Consider the following 17,926-nt stretch of genomic DNA (forward strand, 5'->3'; position numbering starts at 1 on the left):
TGTATTGTTGGGAGGATGGACTAGTAGCAACACAGATGCAGAGGGGGCTGTCGTATGGATGCAGCAGTGACAGTGGCAGAGCCATGGGCAACAGTACAGAGGATGTTGGCGGGGAGGCCTAGCATCAACACAGGTATCGGTGTCGTACAATCAGAGTGATGCTCAGTGTGGAGTATTACTAGAGCACAGTCCTCGCTAAGAGGGAGTGTTGATTTGGGGTAGCATCAGATGTGTTCTAGCTATGAAAATTGGTGGAGAGGCTAAAGCACATGAGATCTCCAAGACCCAAAAATGGTTTGGACAGATTGTACCTGATTTGGGAGATATTAAAATAATTAATATTTTTAATGGAGTTCCTAAGTCTAAACTTAGGAAAAAAAATATTAATGGGTATTAATATAAAATTGGGTTAGAATGTTCCAAAACTCATGAATCAAGCAAAATCTAATTTTAGCCGCCGATTAGAGATTTAATCTCGGCAGTTGAAGGACCAACAAGAAAATTATAAGAGAAGGCTTGAGGGTCAGTTGGAGAACACACCAGAGTGATCAGTCATTCGATTTGCTAGAGCGGGGTTGCTAAGCAAAGTCGAATCAGTGATCAGCAACAAGGGGCACTGAGCACTGGACAGAGAGGTAGAGATAGTGCCGAGAGTGCCGAGAGACCAGCGCAGAGGCAAAAAGCGAGAACCAGCAGCCAGAGTAGGCCACGCAGAGCCCAACAGAGATAGCGCAAATGCTAGAGGGCTTGCATCATCCACGCAGAAGGCAACAGGAGTGACGCAGAGGGTCCCAAAGGCTGTGCAATGCCTCAGAGGGCTGACGCTGAGGGTTCTGAGGCTGATGCAGAGCAGCAGGAGGCTGACGCAATGCTTCAGAGTTGCTAGAGAGGGTTTCGTGGGACAGGTTTTTTGAATACATGTTTTTGAATAGAGAGGTATTACTACCAGTTGTTTTTCATTGTTGGGTGAGCCAGTTTGGCACCTAGTTGTACTCAAGGAAATACTGCATAATAATAAACCCTCATAACAGTGGCACTGCTTTTCCCGCATTGGGTTTTTATGGGGACATTTGTCCAAAAATAATGGTGTCACTTGTGTGTTTGTTTTCTTTCCACTGATGATCTGTAGATGTTGAGACTGTATTGTGCTTATTTCGTTATTTATATGTTTTAAATAGCTTGTTTGAATTTAAACAAGTAGAAGAAATAAACCAGAAGAATACAGATTAAATTCTAACGGATAGACTTAGAAATTTCAACAGGGAGACGAGGCACCATGTTGCTCCCTTAACACCCATGGAGATAATGTGTGCCACGCACACTAGGATTTTGGACCCTTGGAGTTGCTTTGATTCATAAATTGGTGAGTTTCCTAAAATGGAGGATGATCATGATGCTTGGAGACATTTTTATCTTTGTGTTTTGTTGGAAATACTGAGAGGGGGGTGGGGTGAATCAGTATTTCACTTTTTTCTTACAATTTTATATCGCAGAGCATTAACCAATCATATCACATCAAAAGTACACAAGATTTGTAATAACAATTTATTTATATCTTGAATGGAAGTTACAACTTCCAACTTTACCAACTACAACTGGAAGGGCTAAAACCCCTAGTTTACCAGCACATACTGAAAGGAGTCAACAACCTCCTGGAGGAAGCTACAACTTCCTTGCCTAGCACCACCCTGCCACCTTTAATAATAATAAAAATATAATAAGATCCTTTTGGCTCCCATATCAAGGATAGTGACCCAATTACAACAATCCTCAAACATTACTATCTTTGTTAAGTCATTTACAACTTCGTATCTGCCCTTTATTCATGTCCAACTTGCATGCTACTGTAACTCTTACTTTAAATATGCAATATGTTGGACACCTAATCCGCTAAGGGTTATGGTGAGGAAGTTGAACAGCCAAAAGGAGTCCAATAGACGTTGGAATATGAATCCAACAGTCACAAGAATGTATTATAAATGGACGTCAATGTTAATAGTAAATGCAATTCACTGTTTTATCACTCATGTCTGCTCACATTCCATGTGTGTCTAACATGGTATCGGAGCGAGTTCCTTTGTAATTTGCTCAATCTTGTGTCATCCAATTGTTTTTGTGGCCTATGTAAACTTGCACTTCTTTGTCTCAATGAAGCTTGTGGGTTTGTGTCTTTCTAAGCATTTGTCAGCATAGAGGTAACATTTCTCAGCTCTGTCTCTCTGCCTGCCCAATGACTAGATCTCTGCCCATCTACTCTGTTGATTCTCTCCCTCTAAGTTTATCCTCTTTGTATTGTATCGATACACTGGCTCATCTCCTAGCAATCTCTGTACGAAGTTTCAATACATTGGTAGAAATCTGTTGAATTCTCAGCACATTGAGCCTTAAAGTCCGTAAGGAGTTTAATCTTTGAATGGAGCACTCAGTCCATGTGTTGGAATACTACATGTGCTTTCTCTAGCCAGTCCTTGATGCATTGAAGGTCGGTCAGTTCTCTTTATGGTAAAGTTTTTACATGTTGTCATTGCTATTCTGCGTTGAACATTGAATTGTGTTAAATTTGGCTGAACACTGAGAGTATTGATTGAGTCTTTATGGTGCATTGGCTTATATATATATATATATATATATATATATATATATAGATATATATATATATATATATATATATATAGATATATATATATATATATATATATATGTATACTCTGGAAGCGCTAGAAGGAGGGAATTCTCTTAGCAAGTGTGTTTGCTGAGAGTGGAGCAATCACCAACTCTTCCAAAAAGAACTGTTTTACACTAAGTTGCAGGAAACGCAGGTACAGGGTCCGTTTCCGTACGGAAACGAAACGGAAACGCGTTTCCGCGTACCGTACGGCCTGGAAACGCGTTTCCGGCCGTACGGCCACGTTTCCCGAAACGGAAACTTGGCCGTACGGCCGGAAACGCGTTTCCAGGCTGTCTGTGCCACGTTTCCCCCAAAAAAACACTTTTTTTTTATTTATTTTTTTTTTTTTTAATTTGTTTTTAATTTTTTTTAGGGTTTCCAGGTAGTAAATGTGATGTAAATTTAATCTTAATGTTTAAATGTTTATGTAAGTAAATGTATCATTCATGCTTTATGATTGCACATATATATAATAATAATTTTTAAATATTTTTAATATATATATATATATTATTATATATATTCGCGTTTCCCCGTTTCCAAAATTTGGGGAGGTCGCGTTTCGTTTCGCTTCCCCGTTTCGTTTCGCTTCCGCGTTTCCCCGTTTCGTGCAACTTAGGTTTTACACCAACAAGGCCATCCTTACCATCACCTACATTGTTGATGCAAGCAAAAGAAAAACCGTGTTGCTCCATACTCGTCAGTTTCATATCTCAATAAAGATTAGTATTGAGGATCAACCTATAGTTACCTCTTGACCTCATCACAAGCCTTGCCCTTCCAGTATCTACTGTGGGGATGTTCAGTTTAAGTTCACCCTTTCCTCGTTCCTTCCATCCCCCATTTATATACTGAAAAAGAGAAGCATCAACAGTAAACATTGCTTTTTCTTTCTCTTCACGTGTTTCTATTGATACTTCTTCAAGACTACCGAAGCCACTTCCAGCCATAGAAGCTTTCTCAATTGTTGGTTCTCCAAATAGCTAGAGCGATTTTGCACTGTCACTTGTAGTTCCAGGTGAATCAATTGGAGCTGAATCATCACTGACTAGCTTTGTCCCAAACAAGGATCATGTGCTAGTCAGTGACCCTGTACTTGATAGAGAACCAAAAGCGGATGTTGAGCTAAAGTTAAACTTTGGGGTTGATCCAAATGGTGTTATTTTAGTGTCAAAGGAGAAGCTGGAGAAGGAAAAACAAGACATTCCAGCAACTCTCTAATGCCCAGAATGCCTTTACGGGAATAGCATGAACTGGCTCTTCTGTGTTAAGCTCTGTCGAATTCAGAGGCATCTACCACTTGCGGAGTAGCAGTAGGTGGAACCAATTCTATGGTTGCAAATGGATTAGGCATTTCACCGGAAGAGGATTCAATTCGATGAACCTTCACTTGGAGTTGGTTGGAAAACTGTTTGATCTTGAAGCAACCCTCATAAAGGACTTGGACTTGGGATGATCAAATTCAAATCCTCTTGAGGCATTTGTGGAATATTGAGTTGTATGTTGAGTGTGGATTAACCAGTGTTGTCTCAAAACATAAGATCAGGATTATTATATACCTTGTTCAAAGCATAGCTAGAAGATTGTTTTTGCTTAGCAAAATCAATAGCATATGAGTTAAGACCTCAAGTCAGTATTTATTTTCCTCATTACTATTTGCTAATTGTTGAAGGGTGGAATTGCAAGAAAATTTTAAGTTTTAAATGGATCAAATTGACAATGTATTAGAGTTATTGAAAACTCTAATCGTGTCTAGTGTTGAAAGCACCGTTAAAATCAGCAAGGACACTATTTCTGATATTCAAATTTGTCTTCAAGGTGCACAAGAAAAGATAGAGTTTTTGCAACTTGAATCTCAGCTTCAGCAAGAAGAATTATAGTAGTGGAGTCATCATTCTGAACCTGTTTCTATTCATAACATTGAGATAGACTCCCATAAGCAGAAAATCAATCTAGTACCCAATAAAGGAGTAGATTTGCAGAAAGAAGCAAAAATTCAGCCTGCACTTCCCAAGCCCATCATCAGACCTTGGGAAGAGCTTTTCCATAACAAGCACATAACTGGTCTTGGATATGACAAGGATGTGTCCTTTCATATTCCAGATTACTCAAAGCCCATCCAATTTCAGAGTGTTGGATTCCTTCATGACAGTTCACCTTCAGATGTTCCAGATTCTGCTCCTCTTCCACAGCAACAACAACATAATGTTAAATGCCAACATTGTGACCGAGTTGGCCATATGAAAGATCATTGTTTTGATCTTCATCCATGTGAGCACTGTCATAAAACCACTCATTCTTCAAACAAATGCTTCAAAAACAAGCCTCCTGCAAGAACAAAGATTCATCTTGGATGGATCACTTCTTGGCAATGGGATTCAACAGCCAAGAAGATATTTCAGTCATATGTCAAAATTTCTTCTAGAGTATTGAAAAGTCTTGCAGTTGAGTTTTCTCCATCATCTCACCTTGTATTTGACAGGGGGGGGAAGTGATGGTCATCTACAAGCTTCAAAGCCACATCAAGCGAGCCTAAGCCACAACCTGCCATACCAGATTCAAAGTTGTAGCCAGAGACAGAGATGCCCCTGAGCATGCCTTTGGTTGGTGGTCAGCCTTAAACCATCTATGCAGGGTTGAGACCTCCCTCTTCAGGTTGAGCTTCTCCCTCAAAGAATTGGGGACACTTCCTCTAACAGAAGACTTCAGCTTCTTGCCAGATTTGGAAGAGTTCTGGGAACTGCACTAAGCGTTCCAGTGTTGCTGGTAATCCTTAAACCACTGTCGGTTGAAACCTCAAGTTCTCCCACCTTATACTTTCATTTTAGAGAGCACATTCAGCCTATTGTTGTCATGCATTATTGTATGTTGTATTATATCTCTCTTCTTGGACTCGTACATACCCCTTCGGATTAAGGGGGGGAATGTTGGAAACCTAATCCACTAAGGGTTATAGTGAAGAAGTTGAACAGTCAAAAGGAGTCCAAGAGATGTTGGAAGATGAATCCAACAGTCACAAGAATGTATTATAAATGTCCATCAATGTTAATAGTAAATGCAATTCACTGTTTTATCACTCATATCTGCTCACATTCCATGTGTGTCTAACACAATCTGTAGAGATATTCAAGAAAATACAGTCCAATAATGAAAGAAGGATTCTATTTCATACCTCAGTTCATCAATACTATAGTAGAACTTTAGGACTCTGTATGTGCCTCCTTACTCACTGATATGGCCTGAAAATTGTCCTTAGCTCTGCCTTCGAAGGTGCCCTTAATATGCCCTTCGATTTTGCTCAAGGAATGTAATTTAACTACCCTTAGACATTCTTCCAATCTCCTCTTCAATGGCTGCTTGTACAGGCTTCAGTCTGCCTGGGATAGGGCCTCTGAACAGACCTCAATCTGTCTCGGATAAAGCCTTTTAACAGTCCTGGACAATGAACATTTTCTCCTTGAACTTGACCTCAGAAATCAAACGAAAGTATGCACTTACAGTGTTAGAAAACTACCTCAACACAGGCTGAACTGCTTCAGGATATAGCCTAGGTCTGCTTCAGGAAGGGGCCCAGATTCTTCCTCAGGAACAGTCTTGAAGGAGGCCAAAATCTGTCTCAGAAGGGGGCCTCAGAGCAGGCCGAAGTCTACCTCAGGCAGATTGAATTTTGCCGCAGGTGAAGCCTCAGGTTCGGATTTGTTCAGAAGCTTGCATCTGCCTTAGAAATCAAACAAAAGATATGTCCAACACTCAAAGAAATGCCTCAACAAAAATCTCGGTCTCCTACTTCAGATCAGAGAAATACTCACTCCATTAGCCTTGATCCTTGCTCTTCATATCAGGAGATTTCTTCTTTTATTAACCACAAGCTACTCCATAGATATATCTATCCAGATGCACCAAATTCATGAGCTTTTGATGCTCCACAGGTAGGTTATATATATAGTTTGGAGAGGCCTATTTTGGGGTCGACTTGATCCTAGAGACATAAATAATTCACTTTAAAAGTCACTTCCATTTACAAGAGCTGAACTAAAGATAATTGGATGAAAATTAATTATTTTGTCTTGAAAATGAGGACTGTAATGAGGGCCATACGGACAAAGGCAAAATAAATCATAATTTAGATCTTCAAGGGGCAACAATGAACTATTTAGACCATGGTTTCTTGGAGCATGAACTGGCAGCACACCTAATATTTGGGGCAACAAACTTCAAACTTGAATATCTTTCCAACGAAGAGGACCCACAAGGTGTACCACTTATCAAACAACATGGCATGAAAACGACTACCAATATAGAGTGTTCTTGCATCCAAATTCACTAACTTGTGCATGCATATCATCAAACAAGTGCACTGTACCAATGGCTCATTCACCCTGACATCAATGACAATTTATTCTAACAATCTCCCCCTTTGTCAATGATGTCAACACTCACGCTCCCCTTGTCTCAATGCTTCTCTTCCTTTCTCTCCCTTTGACATCGAGGGCAAAGGGTGACTTGTTTCTTTTGGGCTACTCCCCCTGAATACATCGCATTCAACACTAATTTTGTCTTCTTGTCCTTTCCTTCTTTATTGTTCCTGGAGCTCTTTTGCTTGGATGGAATTTTCTTTTGCTCTGCTTGATCTAGAATGTATATGTTGTTTGGTCTTCTTGTAGTTGTTGCAACCAATATTCCTAAGTCTTCTTCTCTAATTTTGCATTTCTGAGAATCAAACAAGAGATTATACCCTTGATCACACATTTTGCTGACACTGAGGAGATTGTGCTTCAAATCCTCAACCAACAAAACATTTGTTGCTTTGACATGTTCACTTCCAAGATTTACTACACCTTTTCCAAGTATCTTAATGGAGGAGTTATCTCCAAACACAACACTGTTGCTTTTTCCTTTTAGGCTGACAAAAATTGTTTTGATCTCTTGTCATATGTGTCAAGCATCCATTGTCTATGTACCATTCATCTTCTTTATCTTCAACGATCAATGCTAGATTGCAATCTTCCTTCTTTTTCCTTTCCCATATCATAGTTGGCTTCTTTGTCTTTATGATTGGAGCATTTTCTTTCACAAGCCTGCAATCCTGTGCCTTGTGACCAATATTATTGCACTTGTAGCATACAATGTTCTAATTCATTAGTGGTTCAAATGGATTGTAGTTTTTGTTGGTAGATCCATGAACAATTCTTGATCTATGGTCATTTCTTGCAAATCCATAATCATTCTTGCTTCTTGCATAATTGCATCTTGTATTGATTTTACAATGAATTGCTTTATGTCCGAAATTTCCGCAAGAGTAACAATGACCAAGAAAAATATTCTCATATCTAGGAGAGTAGGATGATATTCTGAAGTTGTTCTGTCTTGGAGGTGGTTCAATCCATTGTTAATCTTCTTCGTGATGGATGTTCTTGGGAATATCAACAAAACTTCTTGAAGCAGCAACATTTCTAAACTCCCTTTTAGTTTCTTCCTTCAGAGGCTTGGAGCTTATTGTTAAAATATGATGTAGCTATGATCGGCATTTTTCATTGCAAACACAATAAAGAAATCAATCTTTGGTAACCTACAAGTTGGCTCATCTAAGCCCCACAAGTCAGCTCCTATAAGGTTTACATGTCAGCCCCATTAGGGCTAATTAGCCCTCACATGACGCCTATTTATATAAGTCCATTGACCCTCATTTTGTCCACCATGAATCACATCAATTCAATCTGCAATCTCAAAACTTGTCTACACATGCGAAGGTCAAATAAGGGTTTTCATTACAACTGCGTTGACTCCTTTTGTTGACTACTCTTGACTTGGGAAATTTCAGCATCTTTTGGCATCTGTTATGTTAAAACCTACAAAAGAATCTGATTGATAGCTTGCTCTTTTGTTATGACATTATCCTCAAGTTGATTGAGGGTTTTAGGGCCAAATTCTTGACAGTTCGTTGGCAGACTTTTGTGGTAACTACAATGAAAACTTCGGCCTCCTATCATAGTGACTACAGGCCTAAGTTTCGGCCTCTTTGCAGACCTTACTCATTGGATAGAAGTAGAATCTCTCTCCTCTTAATGAGCAGACTTTGATTGGGTATTTCATTGTTGACTATTTTGGATTTATTGGAACATTTTGATGTACTATTGATGGACAAAATCTCTCTCTCATAAGGAAAGAATTTTTGGGTTTTCCCCTTGTGGGTTTTGCCCTGGCTGTGAGCCTAATCTTGGTGTCTCTTGTCTCTTGCTTATTGTCTATTGTTCATTGTCTACTGTGATCTCTATTTACTGCTCTTGTTGAAGAATTAATGGTTGAAATTTTTCATGTATAGCTACTTGTTGATTAAAGGATAAAGAAGGAACTGTTTGTATCAATAGAAGTAGTTATCAGTTGTGAAAAACTATTCTAGTCATTGCATCACTAGAATTTCAACAGTTATGTCCTCTTTGCTTGAAGATGTACTTGTATAACCAAGACCTGTTTTATTGCCTGGTGGTCTTTGACAACTAAGAATGCTATCCATCACTAGCGAGTTGTTCAAGTTCTTATTGAGCTTATCAACTTCAACCCTCAATGACACAACTTCCTCTTCAAGCTTCTTACAATCTTCTTCTTTCTTCTTCATCTGGATCTTTATTACTTCCTCAACTCTTTTTGCTTCTTCAAGATGGACCTTTAAAGAGATATTTTCTTCATCATGTTTTTCAAGTAGGTTTTTTAATTCTCTAATTTTGTTTCTGAGCTTCGCATTTTCCTTTTCATTATTCTTCAATTTTTCTTTAAGATCATCATCTTCCTGTTCAGTTTCTGAATCATTTTTTAGTCCCCAAAAAGAATCTATTTTCATGTTTGGTTCTTTTGTTTCTTCATTTGAATCAATGACCTCTTCATCATGATCATTATTTTGGGTTTCTTGGGTTATGAAGAGAACTTCTCTTGCATCCCCTTCTTCTATATCACTTTCATCTAAATAATTGTTGTCTTCTTTAGAATAAAGATTTTTCTTGTGGAAGCTTTTATTTTCCCCAAAAGGACATCTCTTAGCATAATGACCTATTCTGCCACAACTGAAACATTTAAAGGGTAACTTACCTTTGTGTTTTCCAGTTCCCCTCTTGAGCTTCCTAACAAAATTTGCTTCTTCTTCATCTGATTCATTGCCTAGTGTTCCTTCTACCTTGAGTTCTTTGTTTCTTGTCTTCTTCATGGCTTTGAAAGTTGCTTCTATGATTGATTGTTTGGTTTTCGTATCTATTCTCATTTGGTATGCTGGAAGGGTGCCATGTAATTCATCCATTGTCATATTGTTCAAAGCCTTGGTTTCTTCTATGGTAGATACCTTGGCATTGTATCTCAAAGGAAGCAATCTTAGCCCCTTTTGTATGATCAAAGATTCTTTGACTTCTTCATCTAATCCTCTAATGGCGTTAATAACTTTGTCTACTCTGAGTAAACAAGTTGCAATATTTTTTGTTTCATCCATTTTCAGATTTTCAAACTGTGCTCTAAGTCGTTGAAATTTGACCTACTTGACTTTATCATCACCTTCATAAAGACTTTTAAGTTTATCCCAAACCTGTTTAGCTGTGGTGCATGTCATCACCTTGGTCCTTATGGTTCTTGACAATCCACTTGTGATGGCATGATGAGCTTTTGAATTACAGTTGAACAAATTCTTCTCATCTAGATCAGTTGGAGGATTTTTCAGATTCTTGTAGCCATTAACAATGGAGAGCCAAACATCCACTCCTAAATCCTTCAAGTAGGTTTCCATGCTATTGCTCCATAATGCATAATCATTTCCATCAAATACCTAAATTGTGTTTGGAGAGGCATTTCATTTCATCCATATTTGTTCATGATCTTCCTTCTAGTGATTAGATTGTTCTGAAGGTAACTTGCTGTGATACCAATTGTTGGAAATACTAAGGGGGGTGAATTAGTATTTCACTTTTTCTAACAATTTAATATCACAGAGCATTAACCAATCATATCACATCAAAAGTACACAAGATTTGTATTAACAATTTATTTATATCTTGAAAGGAAGCTACAACTTCTAGCTTTACCAACTACAACTAGAAGGGCTACAACCCTTGGTTTACCAGCTCCCACTAGAAGGAGGCGACAACCTCCTGAAGGAAGCTACAACTTCCTTGCCTAGCACCACCCTGCCACCCTTAATAATAATAAAAAAATAATAAGATCTTTTGGGCTCCCGTACCAGGGATAGTGACCCAATTACAACAACTCTCAAACATTGTTATCTCTGCTAAGTCATTTACAACTTCATACCTACTAAGTCATGTCCAACTTGCATGTTATTGTAATTCTTACTTTAAATATGCAATCTGTAGAGATGTTCCCTCCTCACATCTATACACTTGAAATGTGGAATTCCTCGGCATTGCTACCCCTTTGAGCATGGCATTTGGCCCCAAAATCCCTTCTTCCCATCTATTCCATCATCATTCACATAAAAGCTATCAATTGAAGGGATGACTAAGGACATGTCACTTCTCTTTGGGGGTTGGAAATGCCTAATAGGTTCATCTATTAGCCACTCCTACCTAGGGAGATAACACCTTTATGTGACTAAGGCCTCAATTCTGGAAGAGAGACTTTGTATGAAGTGCCACATTGCCCATTACTTGCAAGCTTGGTTCACTTAGATGCAAAAATGATTAAATGTACCTAGTGTCATAAGTTGTAGCACTAGATATTGTTTGTGATCGGCGGGTGGTTTTATTATGGATTAGGCAACTTAACTAGGGCCCAAGTCCACCAGAGGATCATATTGACACCCTACAAGTGAAGTTTTGAGAGCCATGGGACTCCTATTACTTGCATAGCATCACTTCATTCCATGGGAAGCTACAAAACCCCCAATAGTCTGCACTTCACCCCACATCCTTCAAGAGATGATGCACTTGGGACAACATGCCACAGCCAGCTTAGCAGTGATCACGTGGTTTGGCAGTTGATCCGAGGCCCAGATGAGGTTTGTCTCACCCCTTGAGACATGGGAGGGCTAGCACCATCCTCAAGCCCTCAAAGTTGGCGTAGAACCATGCTATTTCACCACCAGGAGACCCATGACCAACTTTTGTGCCCCAAATCCAAAACTGGGGTCCACAGGATGATTTGCATGGAGGTCTAGGAGCCAACCCCTATATCATGATTCTGTAGCCTTCTACACTCAATTAGCGTTGGAGGAACCCAACGTATGCCCTAGAAGGGCCTTCGCATGCATGACGTCAACATTTCAGCCTCTTTATGGGTTGATTATTATGTTTTTACATTGGTTACTAGGTCGACCTGTGACCTAGGGGTGTTTCTTGCCCACCACTTTATGATTTTAGGGGCTTGTAGGCTAAATAGATCATGTTAGACCACATATATATTAGAGAAATCTCATTTGAATCTCTCATCATCACACACTTGGAAATTTCAAACCTCTTACAAGAACTCACATTTGTTTCTTTGTTGCTATTGGAGATTCTTGGAATGCATTTTGATGTGTGGAAACTAAATTTGGATTGTCTTTGGAGCTATTCTTTGGCAAATGGATGGATATATTGCATGTTATCTTGTAAGTGCTCTTTGTTGAATATTATCATTTTGAATGTCTAATGTATGGAACTATTGCTTCTAGATTATGCTAGTTTGTGCCCTAATTTGTTGAAAATAAATTTTGAAGGCTATCTAGATGAATGTTGCATATGTTACTCATGCATAACATGCAATGAATGTTCCTATTGGCGAATCTTTTTAAAGCTCTCCCACAAAACTCCATTTATCATTAAGTGGGTAAATGTTGGAATTTTGATATCTAGGGCATCAAATTCAGCATCCTTAGCAATGATTTTGGCTTATCTAGAGCATCCTTGACTCCATATGCCCAAAGGGAAAGGCACTAGTCCAAGGCTTTGGTGATCAGCCTTAAATTTTTCCATAATTTTCTCTTTTCAAATTCGGTCCTTTTAAGGCTAGGAAAGAGAATCTAGGGCTTGGAACTAAATTTTAGGGAGGAGGCTTTTTGATGGTTTGAGAGCCTAAACATCAAGAGGTAGGTCTTGACTACATGACCTATCATTTTGGTGGGCATCCAATCAAATTTCATCCATAAAATCTCTTGCCCTAGGTGTTGCTCATGTTGAAATATGTAACTAGGTTCGGCCTTCATAATGACATATGTAATCATGATTTATGTATTTGATGTAGAGAGAAAAATAAATTTATTATTGTCATTCTTGAGGCATGGGTTTTGTTACCCACCATTTTGTGGGTAATATCCCTAGGAGAAAAAATTTCTCCAAGATGGTCCTCAATCGGTAGCCAGCAGCCCCTTGCAGCCATCAACTAGCTCATTGTGCCATTTCTCCACCACCTGAGCCAGCCATGTGGTCCCTCGCCCATCTGCCATGATCGTATGTTTGAAGGTGGGCCTCCCGAAGCTAAAGGTATGCCTTGTCATTTTGAAATTGAGTCTTGTAGTTTGCTTATCATGGACACTTCTGGGTATGGATTAATGGGGGGATTCGGCGAAAAGAATGGGCTAGGTCTATGCTTCTGTCCCCTAGACCCCTTTTAGGACTTAACCTTGGATTCTAGTCTCATGGATCTCTTTTACTGACCACTTGTTTCAAGGATGGTATTTCATGGGAAACCCCGATTTTGGTTGCGTGGTCCCGCTCCCTTATCCGCTTACATTACCCCCTTTCCATTCATTATTACCCCATCCATCACTTCTCCCACCTGGGTCCACATTCCTCCATCGGGTCCACATAGGGTCAGCTCACCCCTTCCCCTTGCCCACACCTTGGGTCATGGCTTGGAATGAAGCCCGGAGATTGATGCAATTAAAAAGAAAGTCAAAAGCATATATGGCCACATTCAACAGGAAAAGTACCACAAAATGCAAAAGATGGTCGGGACAAAAGCATTTAGCACATGGGCAAAAGCCATTACATGAAGCTCTACCTCATCATCATGGTCGTCACCTTGGTTCCAACAGATTCTATTAACCTTCCTCATCATATAGTAACCCATGATTGTCCCAACCCTTGGGGGGCAATGAACCACCCCACCTTAAAGGGGTTAATTCACTGTTATATCATACACATCATGCTCTAACCCCTTGAGCTCCGAGTAGTTAATCAAAGAAAATCATAAAAAAGGAAAAAGGCATAAAAGAAGGGTGGAAAAATCAAGGTCAGGGCACCTCATGTACCACGATTGCTCCCTCCTATACATTATAAACCCAAGTGTGGGCTTCCCTCTTATTGGCTACCCTTGTGTCCCAGCATGTGACCCAGGGCTGCCCCCTCTCATTCCCTACATCATTCACCTATCTACCACATGCCACCACCTTTGACAGATGTACCTTGACTATATTATCCCCTTTAGAAGCAGAAACCACCTAATAGGGTACTTGGTTAACCCCATTGGGAGTTTAGGAGACATTGGCACACCCAAAGCCCATTATGGAAGGGCAGGCCATTATGAAGTCCCCACCTGTGGTCCATGATTAGGTAAGCTCATTTACTCGATTTCTCTAATGACTTGTTGTACTGGAAGCCTAGGGGATGCATTGGATCTTATGCAAGATTGCAGATGGTTTCCATTTGGGGTTTGGTCTCCCTATACGGGGTCCTAATCCTCCAAAGGGCTACATTGGCACATATAGGGTGAGCGTTGAGAGCCATGGGCCTCCATAGCAGCAGATTGCACTTCATGGATCCCCACAGCCATTCAGAGATTGCTCGTGGTTCACTTATTGGACGAGGAGGATGCACCTGATCCATCATGCCCAGTTAGCCCCAGATCTACACCACACACTTGGCAGATGATCCAGGACTTCTACGATGATGTGGCATCTCCTACATTGTCATCCTAGCCCTTGAGGGCAACCTACAGGCATCTTCGACTTGTTTGGAGACCCATGAGGACACTTGTGTGCCCCCACAGTCATTTGGAGCACCACAAGTTATTACAAGGGGCCAACCCCTTGTCCACTGCTTTTGAGGGTCTTATTCTTCATTGTGGCACCCATGGACCTCATTAGGCCTCTTAGAGGGCCCTACGACATGCATAGATTATTATTTGTCCTCTTGAGAGGCTTATCTTTTCATTTGTGAGCTAGTTTGGTGGGCTTGTCACCAAAGTTATGTCATTTGCACATTATTTTATTTTTAGGGGCTAATGTAGGCTCATTAGCTAAATCAAACTCCTAATTGGTGTATAAATAGGAGTTAGTTGGATTCATTTGTATCATCACTTGACTTGGGATCTCTCTATCTTTAGAGAATTTCACACTTTTTCCTTGGAGGATTATTTTGGATGATGGATGAATTTTGATGTATGGATTTGGGCTATTTCTATCTTGGAGCTTCTTATTTGCAAATGTGATGCTGGTTGGATATACTCTCTAACATTGTAAGTGCAAATTTAACGCTATTTTTTTAATTGTTGCATACATTTGAATTTCGCTATGATTAAGACTGTGTTGCATGTACAAAATGTGGAATTATGTGTCTATTTAGCTTATTCTTTGTATGGGCCATTGTTAGATGAATGAAATGTCCTAGAGATCATGTTATCTTGATAAGCTTGCACCATTTGTATGAAGTATAAATGCTTGAAAGTCACTTTTCTTCTCTTTCCTCTAACATTGGACGAAGTTGACTTTTGGAGCCTCCTTGAACAAGAAACTAAATCCCTCTTCATTATTATCATTGACTCCATATCCCCAAGTGAATTAGGCATTTGTCCCTCAAAAAGGGTGATCATTTTAACCCTCTTTTTACCCCTTTTCCCTTTTTCCCTAGGTCTAGCCTCATTAGGTCACCTAGGGCATCAATTTCCTAGGAAACTGGCCACAAGAAAACTTTGATCTCCTAGATACAATTGCACTGGTGGGTCCCCTTGCTCTCCTCCAAATTTGAAGCAATTCTGATGATGGAATCTCCGAATACCTCAAGCCCTAGCTCTAGGATCAAGTTTTGCCTAGGTGTTCCCAAGGCTAGAACCTAGTAGGATCAATTTGACATCTTTGGAAGAAAATTCTTGTTTGATCCTTTCCCCTCACCTTGGCCATGTTAAGAACATCATTGGTTGCCTAAATCCATCCCCTAACCTGGGTTGGGTCCACTTGGCCTCGTGTGGTCCCATTCTTCACCAAAGCCTATTTATCAAGGACTACTCGAGAATCCAAGTTCTCAAAAGGATTTTAGGGATTTGAGAACCTCCTTCATAGGTCTTATCCTTCTACCTCAACCCTCTAATCCTCATCCCCTCTCCCTAGAAAATCAAGTCCCTTGCTTAAAAGGCAAGCAAGTCCCACTCTTCATTCTATCCTAGGGAAAGGGTTTCTAAGGTCACTTCACACCCCTTCATTGATCTATACTTTATAAGTGACTTCCTAACTACCGGGTCTCCTCCCATCGGTGAAAGTCCGTAAAGAGTAGGGAGTCTTAGCTGTGGTGACAGTGGGCTAAGTCTCCATCGTTGCCCTTGACCTAGCAGTTGTCCTCATAGGAACCCCTTTTAGGTCCCCTGCTAGTTTGAGCGGTAACAGGATTCATGCTTAAGGAAAATTTATTTTTATAGGTCAAGCACCCATTGAGTGCTTCTAGGTTTGCCATGAAGTCAATTAAGTCATTGTCATGTATGGAAGAACCTTTGGGCATGTTACATATTGTAAAGAAAATTTAGTTGAGTCAAACTAGGGTCAAAGACCCTCCAAGACCTTGTCATATTGTTACAACAAGTCGGCCTATTAGGGCACTCTAAGAAGCCTATAAATAGAAGTATTCGGCCTCATTCAAAGTGCATCTATCCAAGCATCAAAAAGTTTGATCAAAGCAAGAAGAGGTGACCTAAAAGCCAACGAAGGAAGAGAAGACTTCTAGAAAGGAGAATCCGTAATTTGAAGATTACTTTAGGGCCGAAATTCCTCACACATATGCGATGAAGAAGTTTGGGTATTATTTGTTGCAGTAGAAGTCGAATTATTGTAGTGACAATAAGAGGTTGAAAAAAAGTAAAAGAGGTACTATTGTGTAAGCCAAGTTGCAAGAGAAAAAGCTTCTATTCAAGTGAAGGAGAGAGGAGAACAAAATCACCATAACACCTCACATGTGCCACCTAGGGTTTCTACAACAAGGGACAAAAATTGTAGGTCAAAATTACAATGACAGTTGTAGGTCCGAAGTTGACGTCAGAGGAAGAGTTGTAGCAGTTGTGAAGTTGGTTTGACTTGAGTTGACTTCGCTAGAAGAAGTTCTTCAAAGGAGAGTTTTGACTTGGTCTTGGAGGGGTCTTGGTCAAGGGTCATAGGTCTTGGAATTCGTCATTTGAAGTTTTATAAGAAGAGAATATTTCTTGTGGGTTTTCCTCTCAAGAGGAGGTTTTGGCCTTGGTTGATAGCCTATATCTTGTGTCCTCTTGTCTCATTGTTCTTTATTGTTTGGTAGTTGTTTGATGATAAGAACATTAATTATAATCAAGTGAAAGAAGAAGCTAATCAAGTTAAGTAAAATCACATCACAAGCAGTTATCAAAGTAAGAGAAATCACTTAATCTTGTTGCCCCTAGATTTCTCAACATGGTAACAGACCTAAGGTGACAAGACAATGAAAGGCAGATTAAAGTGGGATTATCAAAAAGAATATCAAGAAAGTCAAGATATCAAAGAGGACATCAAACCATCAAGAAGGATTAGTCTTCACATTATCTTGAAGAAAAAATCTAGGGAACATCAAGGAAGACTACCCATCTCATCTCAAGGATCATACTATCTAGAAGCAACAACAAGAAAAAGACCACAAAGACTCTACTTTCAAGAAGAACCCTACCTCCAAAAAGGACTACACATTAGAAGCATCTTGAAGTCTCCACATTCTAAGGAAGCAAGAAGAAGCGTCGCCATCATCATCAAAGACATCAAGGTGATCTCCCTCTCATTGAAGCAAGGATCACATCTCAAGCATATTTGAAGAAAGACATCTCTAGAAGAAGAAGTATTGTCATCTTCAAGGAAGCTATCATCATCAACTATCATCAAAATCAAGAAAGGCATCAAGTTGAAGATATCATCATCAAAGAAGCATCTTCACTTGACAAGTAAGTACCTTTATATTTATGTTTGAATCTACTATCAAAATGACTTCATTCTGCAAGGAGAGCAACAAGTTGGTTGGGTCATCAAATTTCCTTGAATAGAAGAAGAGAATAGACTTGATCCTCACAGAAAATGAAGTCATT

The 17,926-nt window shown here is 39.7% G+C and overlaps 1 pseudogene; it reads right to left on the reverse strand.

The window, feature by feature from the left end:
* Window positions 1-2,234: 2,234 nt before the first annotated feature.
* LOC149181238 (nuclear pore complex protein NUP50B-like) lies at window positions 2,235-3,873 on the reverse strand (annotated as a pseudogene).
* Window positions 3,874-17,926: the final 14,053 nt, after the last annotated feature.

This window comes from Pinus tabuliformis, chromosome 3_2 (genome assembly GCF_031772625.1).
Source record: "Pinus tabuliformis cultivar Carrire ecotype Pingquan chromosome 3_2, CPIR1, whole genome shotgun sequence".
NCBI lineage: Eukaryota > Viridiplantae > Streptophyta > Pinopsida > Pinales > Pinaceae > Pinus > Pinus tabuliformis.